Source organism: Panulirus ornatus, chromosome 32 (genome assembly GCF_036320965.1).
Source record: "Panulirus ornatus isolate Po-2019 chromosome 32, ASM3632096v1, whole genome shotgun sequence".
Taxonomy (NCBI): domain Eukaryota; kingdom Metazoa; phylum Arthropoda; class Malacostraca; order Decapoda; family Palinuridae; genus Panulirus; species Panulirus ornatus.
In genome coordinates, this window is record NC_092255.1 from 9,782,065 (window position 1) to 9,797,589 (window position 15,525).

At 42.8% G+C, this 15,525-nt stretch overlaps 1 long non-coding RNA gene across 1 annotated transcript in view; it reads left to right on the plus strand.

The window, feature by feature from the left end:
• Window positions 1–12,549: 12,549 nt before the first annotated feature.
• Window positions 12,550–15,525, plus strand: part of LOC139759043 (uncharacterized) — a 4,991-nt gene continuing 2,015 nt past the window's right edge. The window contains exon 1 of the long non-coding RNA XR_011714983.1: window positions 12,550–13,135. This is a non-coding gene — a long non-coding RNA (uncharacterized lncRNA). The remainder of the gene's footprint in view (window positions 13,136–15,525) is intronic.

The window sequence follows — 15,525 nt, forward strand, 5'->3', positions numbered from 1 at the left end:
CCATGGTTGTTTAATTTGTTTATGGATGGGGTTGTTTGGGAGGTGAATGCAAGAGTTTTGGAAAGAGGGGCATGTTTACAGTCTGTTGTGGATGAGAGAGCTTGGGAAGTGAGTCAGTTGTTGTTCGCTGATGATACAGCGCTGGTGGCTGATTCATGTGAGAAACTGCAGAAGCTGGCGACTGAGTTTGGTAAAGTGTGTGAAAGAAGAAAGTTAAGAGTAAATGTGAATAAGAGCAAGGTCATTAGGTACAGTAGGGTTGAAGGTCAAGTCAATTGGGAGGTAAGTTTGAATGGAGAATAACTGGAGGAAGTAAAGTATTATAGACATCTGGGAGTGGATCTGGCAGCGGATAGAACCATGGAGGCGGAAGTGAATCATAGGTTGGTGGAGGGGGCGAAAATTCTGGGAGCCTTGAAGAATGTGTGGAAGTCGAGAACATTATCTCGGAAAGCAAAAATGGGTATGTTTGAAGGAATAGTGGTTCCAACAATGTTGTATGGTTGCGAGGCGTGGGCTGTGGATAGAGTTGTGCGCAGGAGGGTGGATGTGCTGGAAATGAGATGTTTGAGGACAATATGTGGTGTGAGGTGGTTTGATCGAGTAAGTAATGTAAGGGTTCCTCACTCATTCTCTCCATGTGCCCAAACCATTTCAAAACACCCTCTTCTGCTCTCTCAACCACGCTCTTTTTAGTTCCACACATCTCTCTTACCCTTACATTACTTACTCGATCAAACCACCTCACACCACACATTGTCCTCAAACATCTCATTTCCAGCACATCCACCCCCCTGCGCACAACTCTATCCATAGCCCACTCCTCGCAACCATACAGCATTGTTGGAACCACTATTTCTTCAAACATACCCATTTTTGCTTTCCGAGATAATGTTCTCGACTTCCACACATTCTTCAAGGCTCCCAGGATTTTCGCCCCCTCCACCACCCTATGATTCACTTCCGCTTCCATGTTTCCATCCGCTGCCAGATCCACTCCCAGATATCTAAAACACTTTACTTCCTCCAGTTTTTCTCCATTCAAACTTACCTCCCAATTGACTTGACCCTCACCCCCACTGTACCTAATAACCTTGCTCTTATTCACATTTACTCTTAACTTTCTTCTTTCACACACTTTACCAAACTCAGTCGCCAGCTTCTGCAGTTTCTCACATGAATCAGCCACCAGCGCTGTATCATCAGCGAACAACAACTGACTCACTTCCCAAGCTCTCTCATCCACAACAGACTGTAAACTTGCCCCTCTTTCCAAAACTCTTGCATTCACCTCCCTAACAACCCCATCCATAAACAAATTAAACAACCATGGGGACATCACACACCCCTGCCGCAAACCTACATTCACTTAGAACCAATCACTTTCCTCTCTTCCTACTCGTACACATGCCTTACATCCTCGATAAAAACTTTTCACTGCTTCTAACAACTTGCCTCCCACACCATATATTCTTAATACCTTCCACAGAGCACCTCTATCAACTCTATCATATGCCTTCCCCTTTGCCTTTGTACAATGGCACTATGCACGCATTCCGGGATTATGTGATCGAGTGTAAGAAAAGAAACTCTAAATTGATATAGGCAAAACTGAAAGTTGATGGAGCTGGGTTATTATTGGTGCATATGCAACTGGGCATGAGAAGAAAGATCATGAGAGGCAAGTGTTTTGGGAGCAGCTTAGTGAGTGTGTTAGTAGCTTTCATGCACGAGACCGGATTATATTGATGGGTGATTTGAATGCAAAGGTGAGTATTGTCGCAGTTGAGGGAATAATTGGTGTACATGGGGTGTTCAGTGTTGTAAATGGAAATGGTGAAGAGCTTGTAGATTTATGTGCCGAAAAAAGACTGGTGATTGTGGATACCTGGTTTAAAAAGAGAGATATACATAAGTATACGTATGTAAGTAGGAGAGATTGTCAGAGAGCGTTATTGGATTACGTGTAAATTGATGGGCGTGCTAAAGAGAGACTTTTGGATGTTAATGTGCTGAGAGGTGCAACTGGAGGGATGTCTGATCACTATCTTGTGGAGGCTAAGGTGAAGATTTGTATGGTTTTTCAGAAAAGAATAGTGAATGTTGGGGTGAAGAGGGTGGTGAGAGTAAGTGAGCTTGGGAAGGAGACTTGTGTGAGGAAGTACCAGGAGAGACTGAGTACAGAATGGAAAAAGGTGAGAACAATGGAAGTAAGGGGAGTGGAGGAGGAATGGGATGTATTTAGGGAATCAGTGATGGATTGCGCAAAAGATGCTTGTGGCATGAGAAGAGTGGGAGGTGGGTTGAGTAGAAAGGGTAGTGAGTGGTGGGATGAAGAAGTAAGATTATTAGTGAAAGAGAAGAGAGAGGCATTTGGACGATTTTTGCAGGGAAAAAATGCAGTTGAGTGGGAGATGTATAAAAGAAAGAGACAGGAGGTCAAGAGAAAGGTGCAAGAGGTGAAAAAGAGGGCAAATGTGAGTTGGGGTGAGAGAGTATCATTAAATTTTAGGGAGAATAAAAAGATGTTCTGGCAGGAGGTAAATAAAGTGCGTAAGACAATGGAGCAAATGGGAACTTCAGTGAAGGGCGCAAATGGGGAGGTGATAACAAGTAGTGGTGATGTGAGAAGGAGATGGAGTGAGTATTTTGAGGGTTTGTTGAATGTGTTTGATGATAGAGTGGCAAATATAGGATGTTTTGGTCGAGGTGGTGCGCAAAGTGAGAGGGTTAAGGAGAATGATTTGGTAAATAGAGAAGAGGTAGTAAAAAATTTGCGAAAGATGAAAGCCGGCAAGGCTTGGATGGTATTGCAGTGGAATTTATCAAAAAGGGGGTGACTGTATTGTAAACTGGTTGGTGAGGTTATTTAATGTATGTATGACTCATGGTGAGGTGCCTGAGGATTGGCGGAATGCTTGCATAGCGGCATTGTACAAAGGCAAAGGGGATAAAAGTGAGTGCTCAAATTACAGAGGTATAAGTTTGTTGAGTATTCCTGGTAAATTATATGAGAGGGTATTCTTTGAGAGGGTGAAAGCATGTACAGAGAATCAGATTGGGGAAGAGCAGTGTGGTTTCAGAAGTGGTAGAGGATGTGTGGATCAGGTGTTTGCTTTGAAGAATGTATGTGAGAAATACATAGAAAAGCAAAAAGATTTGTATGTAGCATTTATGGACCTGGAGAAAGCATATGACAGAGTTGATAGAGATGCTATGTGGCAGGTACTAAGAATATATGGTGTGGGAGGCAAGTTGTTAGAAGCAGTGAAAAGTTTTTATCGAGGATGTAAGGCATGTGTACGTGTAGGAAGAGAGGAAAGTGATTGGTTCTCAGTGAATGTAGGTTTACGGCAGGGGTGTGTGATGTCTCCATGGATTTTAATTTGTTTATGGATGGGGTTGTTAGGGAGGTGAATGAAAGAGTTTTGGAAAGAGGGGCAAGCATGCAGTCTGTTGTGGATGAGAGAGCTTGGGAAGTGAGTCAGTTGTTGTTCTCTGATGATACAGCGCTGGTGGCTGATTCATGTGAGAAACTGCAGAAGTAGGTGAATGATGGTAAAGTGTGTGAAGAAGAAACCTGAAAGTAAATGTGAATAAGAGCAAGGTTATTAGGTAGAGTAGGGTTGAGGGTTAAGTCAATTGGGAGGTAAGTCAAAATGGAGAAAAACTGGGGAAGTAAAGTGTTTTAGATATATGGGAGTGTATTTGGCAGCAGATGGAACCATGGAAGCGGAAGTGAATCATAGGGTGGGGGATAAGGCGAAAGTTTTGGGAGCGTTGAAGAATGTGTGGAAGTCGAGAACATTATCTCGAAAAGCAAAAATGGGTATGTTTGAAGGAATAGTGGTTTCAACAATGTTATATGGTTGCGAGGCGTGGGCTATGGTTAGAGTTGTGCGGAGGAGAGTGGATGTGCTGGAAATGAGATGTTTGAGGACAATATGTGGTGTGAGGTGGTTTGATCGAATAAGTAATAATAGGGTAAGAGAGATGTGTGGTAATGAAAAGAATGTGGTTGAGAGAGCATAAGAGGGTGTTTTGAAATGGTTTGGTCACATGGAGAAAATGAGTGAGGAAAGATTGACCAAGAGGATATATGTGTCAGAGGTGGAGGGAACGAGGAGAAGTGGGAGACCAAATTGGAGGTGGAAAAGATGGAGTGAAAAAGATTTTGAGTGATCGGGGCCTGAACATGCAGGAGGGTGAAAGGCGTGCAAGAAATAGAGTGAATTGGAACGATTTGATATACCAGGGTCGACGTGCTGTCAATGGATTGAAACAAGGCATGTGAAGCGTATGAGGTAAACCATGGAAAGTTCTGTGGTGCCTGGATGTGGAAAGGGAGCTGTGGTTTTGTTGCATTATTACATGACAGCTAGAGACTGAGTGTGAACGAATGTGGCCTTTGTTGTCTTTTCCTTGCGCTACCTCTCGCAGATGAGGGGGTAGGGGGAAGTAATTTCATATGTGGTGGGGTGGAGATGGGAATAAATGAAGGCAGACAGTATGAAATATGTACATGTGTATATATGTATATGTCTGTGTGTGTATGTTTACGTATACGTTGAGATGTATGTATGTATATGTATGTATATATTTAGATGTAGGTATGTATGTTTGCGTGTGTGGATATGTATGTATATACATGTGCCTGTGGGTTGGTTGAGCTATTCTTTCGTCTGTTTCCTTGCGCTACCTCCCTAACGCGGGAGACAGTGACAAAGCAAAATGAATAGATTAATGAATATATATATATATATATATATATATATATATATATATATATATATATATATATATATATATATATATATATATATATTTTTTTTTTTTTTTTCTGCTTTGTCGCTGTCTCCCGCTTTTGCGAGGTAGCGCAAGGAAACAGACGAAAGAAATGGCCCAACCCACCCCCATACACATGTATATACATACGTCCGCACACGCAAATATACATACCTACACAGCTTTCCATGGTTTACCCCAGACGCTTCACATGACCTGATTCAATCCACTGACAGCACGTCAACCCCGATATACCAAATCGATCCAATTCACTCGATTCCTTGCCCTCCTTTCACCCTCCTGCATGTTCAGGCCCAGATCACACAGAATCTTTTTCACTCCATCTTTTCACCTCCAATTTGGTCTCCCACTTCTCCTCGTTCCCTCCACCTCCGACACATATATCCTCTTGGTCAATCTTTCCTCACTCATTCTCTCCATGTGCCCAAACCATTTCAAAACACCCTCTTCTGCTCTCTCAACCACGCTCTTTTTATTTCCACACATCTCTCTTACCCTTACGTTACTTACTCGATCAAACCACCTCACACCACATATTGTCCTCAAACATCTCATTTCCAGCACATCCATCCTCCTGCGCACAACTCTATCCATAGACCACGCCTCGCAACCATACAACATTGTTGGAACCACTATTCCTTCAAACATACCCATTTTTGCTTTCCGAGATAATGTTCTCGACTTCCACACATTCTTCAAGGCTCCCAGGATTTTCGCCCCCTCCCCCACCCTATGATCCGCTTCCGCTTCCATGGTTCCATCCGCTGCCAGATCCACTCCCAGATATCTAAAACACTTTACTTCCTCCAGTTTTTCTCCATTCAAACTTACCTCCCAATTGACTTGACCCTCAACCCTACTGTACCTAATAACCTTGCTCTTATTCACATTTACTCTTAACTTTCTTCTTTCACACACTTTACCAAACTCAGTCACCAGCTTCTGCAGTTTCTCACATGAATCAGCCACCAGCGCTGTATCATCAGCGAACAACAACTGACTCACTTCCCAAGCTCTCTCATCCCCAACAGACTTCATACTAGCCCCTCTTTCCAAAACTCTTGCTTTCACCTCCCTAACAGCCCCATCCATAAACAAATTAAACAACCATGGAGACATCACACATCCCTGCCGCAAACCTACATTCACTGAGAACCAATCACTTTCCTCTCTTCCTACACGTACACATGCCTTACATCCTCGATAAAAACTTTTCACTGCTTCTAACAACTTGCCTCCCACACCATATATTCTTAGTACCTGCCACAGAGCATCTCTATCAACTCTATCATATGCCTTCTCCAGATCCATAAATGCTACATACAAATCCATTTGCTTTTCTAAGTATTTCTCACATACATTCTTCAAAGCAAACACCTGATCCACACATCCTCTACCACTTCTGAAACCACACTGCTCTTCCCCAATCTGATGCTCTGTATATGCCTTCACCCTCTCAATCAATACCCTCCCATATAATTTACCTGGAATACTCAACAAACTTATACCTCTGTAATTTGAGCACTCACTCTTATCCCCTTTGCCTTTGTACAATGGCACTATGCACGCATTCCGCCAATCCTCAGGCACCTCACCATGAGTCATACATACATTAAATAACCTTACCAACCAGTCAATAATACAGTCCCCCCTTTTTTAATAGATTCCACTGCAATACCATCCAAACTTGCTGCCTTGCCGGCTTTCATCTTCCGCAAAGCTTTTACTACCTCTTCTCTGTTTACCAAATCATTTTCCCTAACCCTCTCACTTTGCATACCACCTCGACCAAAACACCCTATATCTGCCACTCTATCATCAAACACATTCAACAAACCTTCAAAATACTCACTCCATCTCCTTCTCACATCACCACTACTTGTTATCACCTCCCCATTTGCGCCCTTCACTGAAGTTCCCATTTGCTCCTTTGTCTTACGGACTTTATTTACCTCCTTCCAGAACATCTTTTTATTCTACCTAAAATTTAATGATACTCTCTCACCCCAACTCTCATTTTCCCTCTTTTTCACCTCTTTTCCATAGTCAGAGGTTGAACCATTATTGGACGTTCATTTTTTCATTTCATTTCAAGCTAGAAGTTTCAGTTTTCTAAATTATTTCTTACATTTTTCATATGTATATATATGTATATATGTGTGTGTGTGTGTATATATGTGCGTGTGTATGTATATGTATATATATATATGTATATATATATATATATATATATATTATCCCTGGGGATAGGGGTGAAAGAATACTTCCCACGCATTCCTCGCGTGTCGTAGAAGGCGACTAGAGGGGACGGGAGCGGGGGGCAGAAATCCTCCCCTCCTTGTATTTTTTTAACTTTCTAAAATGGGAAACAGAAGAAGGAGTCACGCGGGGAGTGCTCATCCTCCTCGAAGTCTCAGACTGGGGTGACTAAATGTGTGTGGATGTAACCAAGATGTGAAAAAAGGAGAGATAGGTAGTATGTTTGAGGAAAGGAACCTGGATGTTTTGGCTCTGAGTGAAACGAAGCTCAAGGGTAAAGGGGAAGAGTGGTTTGGGAATGTCTTGGGAGTAAAGTCAGGGGTTAGTGAGAGGACAAGAGGAAGGGAAGGAGTAGCAGTACTCCTGAAACAGGAGTTGTGGGAGTATGTGATAGAATGTAAGAAAGTAAATTCTCGATTAATATGGGTAAAACTGAAAGTTGATGGAGAGAGATAGGTGATTATTGGTGCATATGCACCTGGGCATGAGAAGAAAGATCATGAGAGGCAAGTGTTTTGGGAGCAGCTGAATGAGTGTGTTAGTGGTTTTGATGCACGAGACCGGGTTATAGTGGTGGGTGATTTGAATGCAAGGGTGAGTAATGTGGCAGTTGAGGGAATAATTGGTATACATGGGGTGTTCAGTATTGTAAATGGAAAATGTGAAGAACTTGTAGAGTTATGTGCTGAAAAAGGCCTGGTGATTGGGAATACTTGGTTTAAAAAGCGAGATATACATAAGTATACGTATGTAAGTAGGAGAGATGGCCAGAGAGCGTTATTGGATTACGTATTAATTGACAGGCGCGCGAAAGAGAGACTTTTGGATGTTAATGTGCTGAGAGGTGCAACAGGAGGGATGTCTGATCATTATCTTGTGGAGGCTAAGGTGAAGATTTGTATGGGTTTTCAGAAAAGAAGAGTGAATGTTGGGGTGAAGAGAGTGGTGAGAGTAAGTGAGCTTGGGAAGGAGACTTATGTGAGGAAGTACCAGGAGAGACTGAGTACAGAATGGAAAAAGGTGAGAACAATGGAAGTAAGGGGAGTGGGGGAGGAATGGGATGTATTTAGGGAAGAAGTGATGGATTGCGCAAAAGATGCTTGTGGCATGAGAAGAGTGGGAGGTGGGTTGATTAGAAAGGGAAGTGAATGGTGGGATTAAGAAGTAAGATTATTAGTGAAAGAGAAGAGAGAGACATTTGGACGATTTTTGCAGGGAAAAAATGCAATTGAAAGGGAGATGTATAAAAGAAAGAGACAGGAGGTCAAGAGAAAGATATATATATATATATATATATATATATATATATATATATATATATATATATATATATATATATATATATATATATATATATATATATGTAATACTTTTTTTTTTAATACTTTGTCGCTGTCTTGTACGTTAGGCTAAGTATACCGAAGCCTTATAAATGCAAGTGCCCTTATTTATATATATATATATATATATATATATATATATATATATATATATATATATATATATATATATCCCTGGGGATAAGGGATTAAGAATACTTCCGATGTATTTCCTGCGTGTCGTAGAAGGCGACTAAAAGGGGAGGGAGCCGTGGGCTGGAAATCCTCCCCTCTCGGTTTTTTTTTTAATTTTCCAAAAGAAGGAACAGAGGGGGCCAAGTGAGGATATTCCAAAAAAGGCCCAATCCTCTGTTCTTAACGCTAGCTCGCTAACGCGGGAAATGGCGAATAGTTGGAAAAAATATATATATCTACATATATATATATATATATATATATATATATATATATATATATATATATATATATATATATATATATATATATATATATATATATATATATATATATATATATATATATATATATATATATATTTTTTTTTTTTTTTTTTTTTATACTTTGTCGCTGTCTCCCGCGTTTGCGAGGTAGCGCAAAGAAACAGACGAAAGAAATGGCCAACCCCCCCCCCCCCCATTCACATGTACATACACACGTCCACACACGCAAATATACATACCTACACAGCTTTCCATGGTTTACCCCAGACGCTTCACATGCCTTGATTCACTCCACTGACAGCACGTCAACCCCTGTATACCACATCGCTCCAATTCACTCTATTCCTTGCCCTCCTTACACCCTCCTGCATGTTCAGGCCCCGATCACACAAAATCTTTTTCACTCCATCTTTCCACCTCCAATTTGGTCTCCCTCTTCTCCTCGTTCCCTCCACCTCCGACACATATATCCTCTTGGTCAATCTTTCCTCACTCATTCTCTCCATGTGCCCAAACCATTTCAAAACACCCTCTTCTGCTCTCTCAACCACGCTCTTTTTATTTCCACACATCTCTCTTACCCTTACGTTACTTACTCGATCAAACCACCTCACACCACACATTGTCCTCAAACATCTCATTTCCAGCACATCCATCCTCCTGCGCACAACTCTATCCATAGCCCACGCCTCGCAACCATACAACATTGTTGGAACCACTATTCCTTCAAACATACCCATTTTTGCTTTCCGAGATAATGTTCTCGACTTCCACACATTTTTCAAGGCTCGCAAAATTTTCGCCCCCTCCCCCACCCTATGATCCACTTCCGCTTCCATGGTTCCATCCGCTGACAGATCCACTCCCAGATATCTAAAACACTTCACTTCCTCCAGTTTCTCTCCATTCAAACTCACCTCCCAATTGACTTGACCCTCAACCCTACTGTACCTAATAACCTTGCTCTTATTCACATTTACTCTTAACTTTCTTCTTCCACACACTTTACCAAACTCAGTCACCAGCTTCTGCAGTTTCTCACATGAATCAGCCACCAGCGCTGTATCATCAGCGAACAACAACTGACTCACTTCCCAAGCTCTCTCATCCCCAACAGACTTCATACTTGCCCCTCTTTCCAGGACTCTTGCATTTACTTCCCTAACAACCCCATCCATAAACAAATTAAACAACCATGGAGACATCACACACCCCTGCCGCAAACCTACATTCACTGAGAACCAATCACTTTCCTCTCTTCCTACACGTACACATGCCTTACATCCTCGATAAAAACTTTCCACTGCTTCTAACAACTTGCCTCCCACACCATATATTCTTAATACCTTCCACAGAGCATCTCTATCAACTCTATCATATGCTTTCTCCAGATCCATAAATGCTACATACAAATCCATTTGCTTTTCTAAGTATTTCTCACATACATTCTTCAAAGCAAACACCTGATCCACACATCCTCTACCACTTCTGAAACCGCACTGCTCTTCCCCAATCTGATGCTCTGTACATGCCTTCACCCTCTCAATCAATACCCTCCCATATAATTTACCAGGAATACTCAACAAACTTATACCTCTGTAATTTGAGCACTCACTCTTATCCCCTTTGACTTTGTACAATGGCACTATGCACGCATTCCGCCAATCCTCAGGCACCTCACCATGAGTCATACATACATTAAATAACCTTACCAACCAGTCAACAATACAGTCACCCCCTTTTTTAATAATATATATATATATGATATATATATATATATATATATATATATATATATATATATATATATATATATATATATATATATATGTGTGTTCCTTCTTTTGGAAAATCAAAAAAAAATATTGAGAGGGGAGGATTTCCAGCCTCCCGCTCCCTCCCCTTTTAATCGCCTTCTACAACACGCAGGGAATACGTGTTAAGTATTCTTTCTCCCCTATCCCCAGGGATAATATATATATATATATATATATATATATATATATATATATATATATATATATATATATATATATATATATTTTTTTTTTTTTTTTATACTTTGTCGCTGTCTCCCGCGTTTGCGAGGTAGCGCAAGGAAACAGACGAAAGAAATGGCCCAACCCCCCCCCCCCATACACATGTATATACATACGTCCACACACGCAAATATACATACCTACACAGCTTTCCATGGTTTACCCCAGACGCTTCACATGCCTTGATTCAATCCACTGACAGCACGTCAGCCCCGGTATACCACATCGCTCCAATTCACTCTGTTCCTTGCCCTCCTTTCACCCTCCCGCATGTTCAGGCCCCGATCACACAAAATCTTTTTCACTCCATCTTTCCACCTCCAATTTGGTCTCCCTCTTCTCCTTGTTCCCTCCACCTCCGACACATACATCCTCTTGGTCAATCTTTCCTCACTCATCCTCTCCATGTGCCCCAACCACTTCAAAACACCCTCTTCTGCTCTCTCAACCACGCTCTTTTTATTTCCACACATCTCTCTTACCCCACGTTACTCACTCGATCAAACCACCTCACACCACACGTTGTCCTCAAACATCTCATTTCCAGCACATCCATCCTCCTGCGCACAACTCTATCCATAGCCCACGCCTCGCAACCATACAACATTGTTGGAACCACCATTCCTTCAAACATACCCATTTTTGCTTTCCGAGATAATGTTCTCGACTTCCACACATTCTTCAAGGCCCCCAGAATTTTCGCCCCCTCCCCCACCCTATGATCCACTTCCGCTTCCATGGTTCCATCCGCTGCCAGATCCACTCCCAGATATCTAAAACACTTCACTTCCTCCAGTTTTTCTCCATTCAAACTCACCTCCCAATTGACTTGACCCTCAACCCTACTGTACCTAATAACCTTGCTCTTATTCACATTTACTCTTAACTTTCTTCTTCCACACACTTTACCAAACTCAGTCACCAGCTTCTGCAGTTTCACACATGAATCAGCCACCAGGGCTGTGTCATCAGCGAACAACAACTGACTCACTTCCCAAGCTCTCTCATCCCCAACAGACTTCATACTTGCCCCTCTTTCCAAAACTCTTGCATTTACCTCCCTATATATATATATATATATATATATATATATATATATATATATATATATATATATATATATATATATATATATATATATATATATATATAACCCATATATATATATATATATATAGTGTGAATTATGTACGTGGGTATATGTGTGTATGTCTGTGTGTGTATATGTATGTGTGCGTTGATATGTATAGGTATGTATATGTGGTGTGTGTGGACGTGTATGTGTATGCATGTGTGTGTGGGTGGGTTGGGCCATTCTTTCGTCTGTTTCCTTGCGCTGCCTCGCTGGCGCGGGGGACGGCGACGGGGCAAAGTGGATAAATAGATAAATATATATAGGGGAGAAAGAATACTTCCCACGTATTCCCTGCATGTCGTAGAAGGCGACTAAAAGGGAAGGGAGCGGGGGGCTGGAAATCCTCCCCTCTCATTTTTTTTTTTTTTAAATTTTCCAAAAGAAGGAACAGAGAAGGGGGCCATATGAGGATATTCCCTCAAAGGCCCAGTCCTCTGTTCTTAACGCTACCTCGCTAATGCGGGAAATGGCGAATAGTGTGAAAAAAAAATATATATATATATATATATATATATATATTATGTTACGGAACACGTGTGTTTGTGTCCACGTGGTTCGTATGTGTCTTGGTGTATCTCTGTGTATGACGTGTCCTGGGTGTAGGGAGCGGCTTCTATCGGCCCGGATCTCACCCTCCCTGACCGTGTTGATTGCCTTAGTAATTATGTCTTGACCAGCCTTGTAGCACCCAAACGTCAGCTCAACGGCGTCAGGTCCAACCATGGGAACAGCTACGGTGTGTCGTCACGTGCGTTCGCTGCCGGCGTGGACAAAGGAACAGAGGAGGCTGGATGCACGCCACATGTGTAGGCCGGACCTTAGGCCTCCTTCAGCCAATCAAGTCGAGGAGAGGGCATGACAACCAGTCTCTTGACCTATCAAGGGCAATTGTGTCATTTTGACCTATAGTAGAACTAGGTGGCGGGTCGAGGCGTGGCCAGCTGTTCCTGCCTTGTTGGTCATTCAGATAAAAGCTCAGACGATCGTCTGAGACCTTGATTCCTTCACCAGTCTCGAGCCCAACAAAAGGTAATGTAGGCTTTCCCTGTCTCGAACCCCGTAGCCACCGCTGCCCTAGGTTGTAAGATGTTACTGTGTCCCGTCAAGTTTGACTAGGTTGTAAGATGTTACTGTGTCCCGTCAAGTATGACTAGGTTGTAAGATGTTTACTGTGTCATGCCAAGCTTAACTAAGTGTAATGATATGTTACTGTGTCAAGTCAAGCTTAACTAAGTATAACAATGATGTTACTGTGTTGCGTCAGGTTAGCTAAGTGCAACGATTGTTACTGTGTCACGTCAGAATCTAACTAAATGTAATGCTATCGAGCAAAGTGTCAACGGAAAGAGATCTCCTGGTTTGAAATCTTATCTGGAATTGTTAACATATGTTCAGTGTTAAACTCATGTTCAGTGTTAACGTAAATGATTCGTGCCTGATTTATGTGTTCACCTTGTACATTTGAATTCTTTTCATTATAAGTAATTCTAACCTTTGTGTTTGTTTAACCCTATAACGTTAAGATAGCGTCATCCTGAGTTGTGCTATATTACAAATCTACCGTCCTTGCAAAGACGAGGACCAGTAGAGTATTTGTAACATATATATGTTGCTGGCGACCTTGCTATAATAAGTGCTGAGTTCGTAACAATATAAATTGGCGACCTTGTCCGAATATATATCATATTTGAGTTCGTAACATATAAATTGGCGACCTTGCCAGGATTTTTCTTGCCTTAACGGAATCTCTTTCCTTGATTCATTAATCATGTCGTTGATCAGTGGTGACAATACCGCTCAATCATTAACGTTGGTCAAAGTCTCGATCCCTCCCCATATCCCTAGTGATATTAATGTTGATCTCAGTTATTGGCGAAAGCAGCTAGAGATAGCTAAGGTCAATGCACAAGCACAGTTACAAGTGCAGAGGAAGAAGACTGAACAAGCTAGGTTAGCTTTCGAACGTGAAAGACTTAGACTAAACGCTTCACCATCCGGACCAGTGTCGTCCCAGTTGGGCAACTTACATCTCGTACCAAAGTTTAGTAAACTTGACGTGGGCAGTCGTTCAAAGGGCTACGACGACAGAGGGAGGACCAATGGTAATGTAATCCCACCTGAATCTGCTACCTTGCCGGTAACTCATAGAAGTCAGGGGAAATACTCCAACGGAGTTAAGAGTTGTTTTAATTGTGGCAAGGCTGGGCGCCAGGTGAGGGATTGCTGGGCTCGAGCGAAGGAATCCAGAGACTTTACCAAAAGTAGGTCGGTAAGTCTCTTCTCAGCTTTAGGTCCACTTAATAAAGTAGGTAAGGCTGTCCCTGCTCTTAGAAAAGTGAGAGGTTGCGAGAGTGTTAATCAAGTAGTTAAGGATCCGTTCTGTGGGAACTACAATGCGTTCCTGTCTGAGGGTTGTGTCAGTAGATGTGGTGTACGACGAAAAGAAACCGTATCACGGGATTCTGGTGCGCTGCAGTCCCCGATGTTGGATGGCTTGGTGCCGCGAGAAGAGTTTGGAGACCGCGTCATGCCAGATGGACTGTCGGGTCCCAAGGAAGCTCCACTAGTTGATGTGATAGTAGGAACAGATCTCTTTACGGACCATGCCCTTGTAGGGACTGTAGATAAGTTACCTGTCTTAGACGTGGACGTTGTGTTAGGCAGTGACCTAGCGGGTGGGAAGATGAACCCAGTGCCGGTGTTGCCTACGGGCCCGGTGGAGTCCACGGAAGCAGTGCAGCTTGAGGAAGAGGTACCAGAGATAGTCTACAACCACGATGGTGCCAGGCCTATGACAGCCGGCACGGCAGGCCGTGTGCCTGAGGACATAGCCGTTAAGACGGAGGAAGTGAAGACCAGCGAGAGGAAGCTGTGTGATACCCTCTCCCCTGGAGTTGCCTCCGTTGAAACAGTGGATTTAAAGACTCTCCCCCCGAGTAAGGCCAGCGAGAGGAAGCTGTGTGATACCCTCTCTCCTGGTATAGTCTCCGTTGAGACAGTGGACTTAATGACTCTGCATGCGAGTGAGGCCAGCGAGGAGAAGCTGCGTGATACCCTCTCCCCTGGTGTAGATTCCGTTGAGACGGCGGACTTAAAGACTCTGCATGAGAGTGAGGCCAGCGAGAAGCTGTGTGATACCCTCTCCCCTGGGGTAGACTCCGTTAAGTCGGAGGAAGTGAAGTCTCTCCCTACGAGTGAGTCTAGTGAGAGGGAGCTGTGTGAGACCCTCTCCCCTGGTGTGGACTCCGTTGAGACTGAGAGTTTGTCTCGCGCCCATTTAAGAGGGAAGACTCTCCATGAGGATGAAATTGGTGAGGAGAAGCTGTGTGATGCCTCCCATGCTAATTTCAAGTCCGAACGAGACTCAGTGAGTGAGACTGAGGATTTGTCTCACGCCCATTCAAGAGAGAAGACTCTCCATGAGGATGAGATGAGGGAGGAGATGTGTGAGACCTCCCGTGCTGATTTCGAGTCCGAACGAGATTCAGTGGGTGAGACTGTGGATT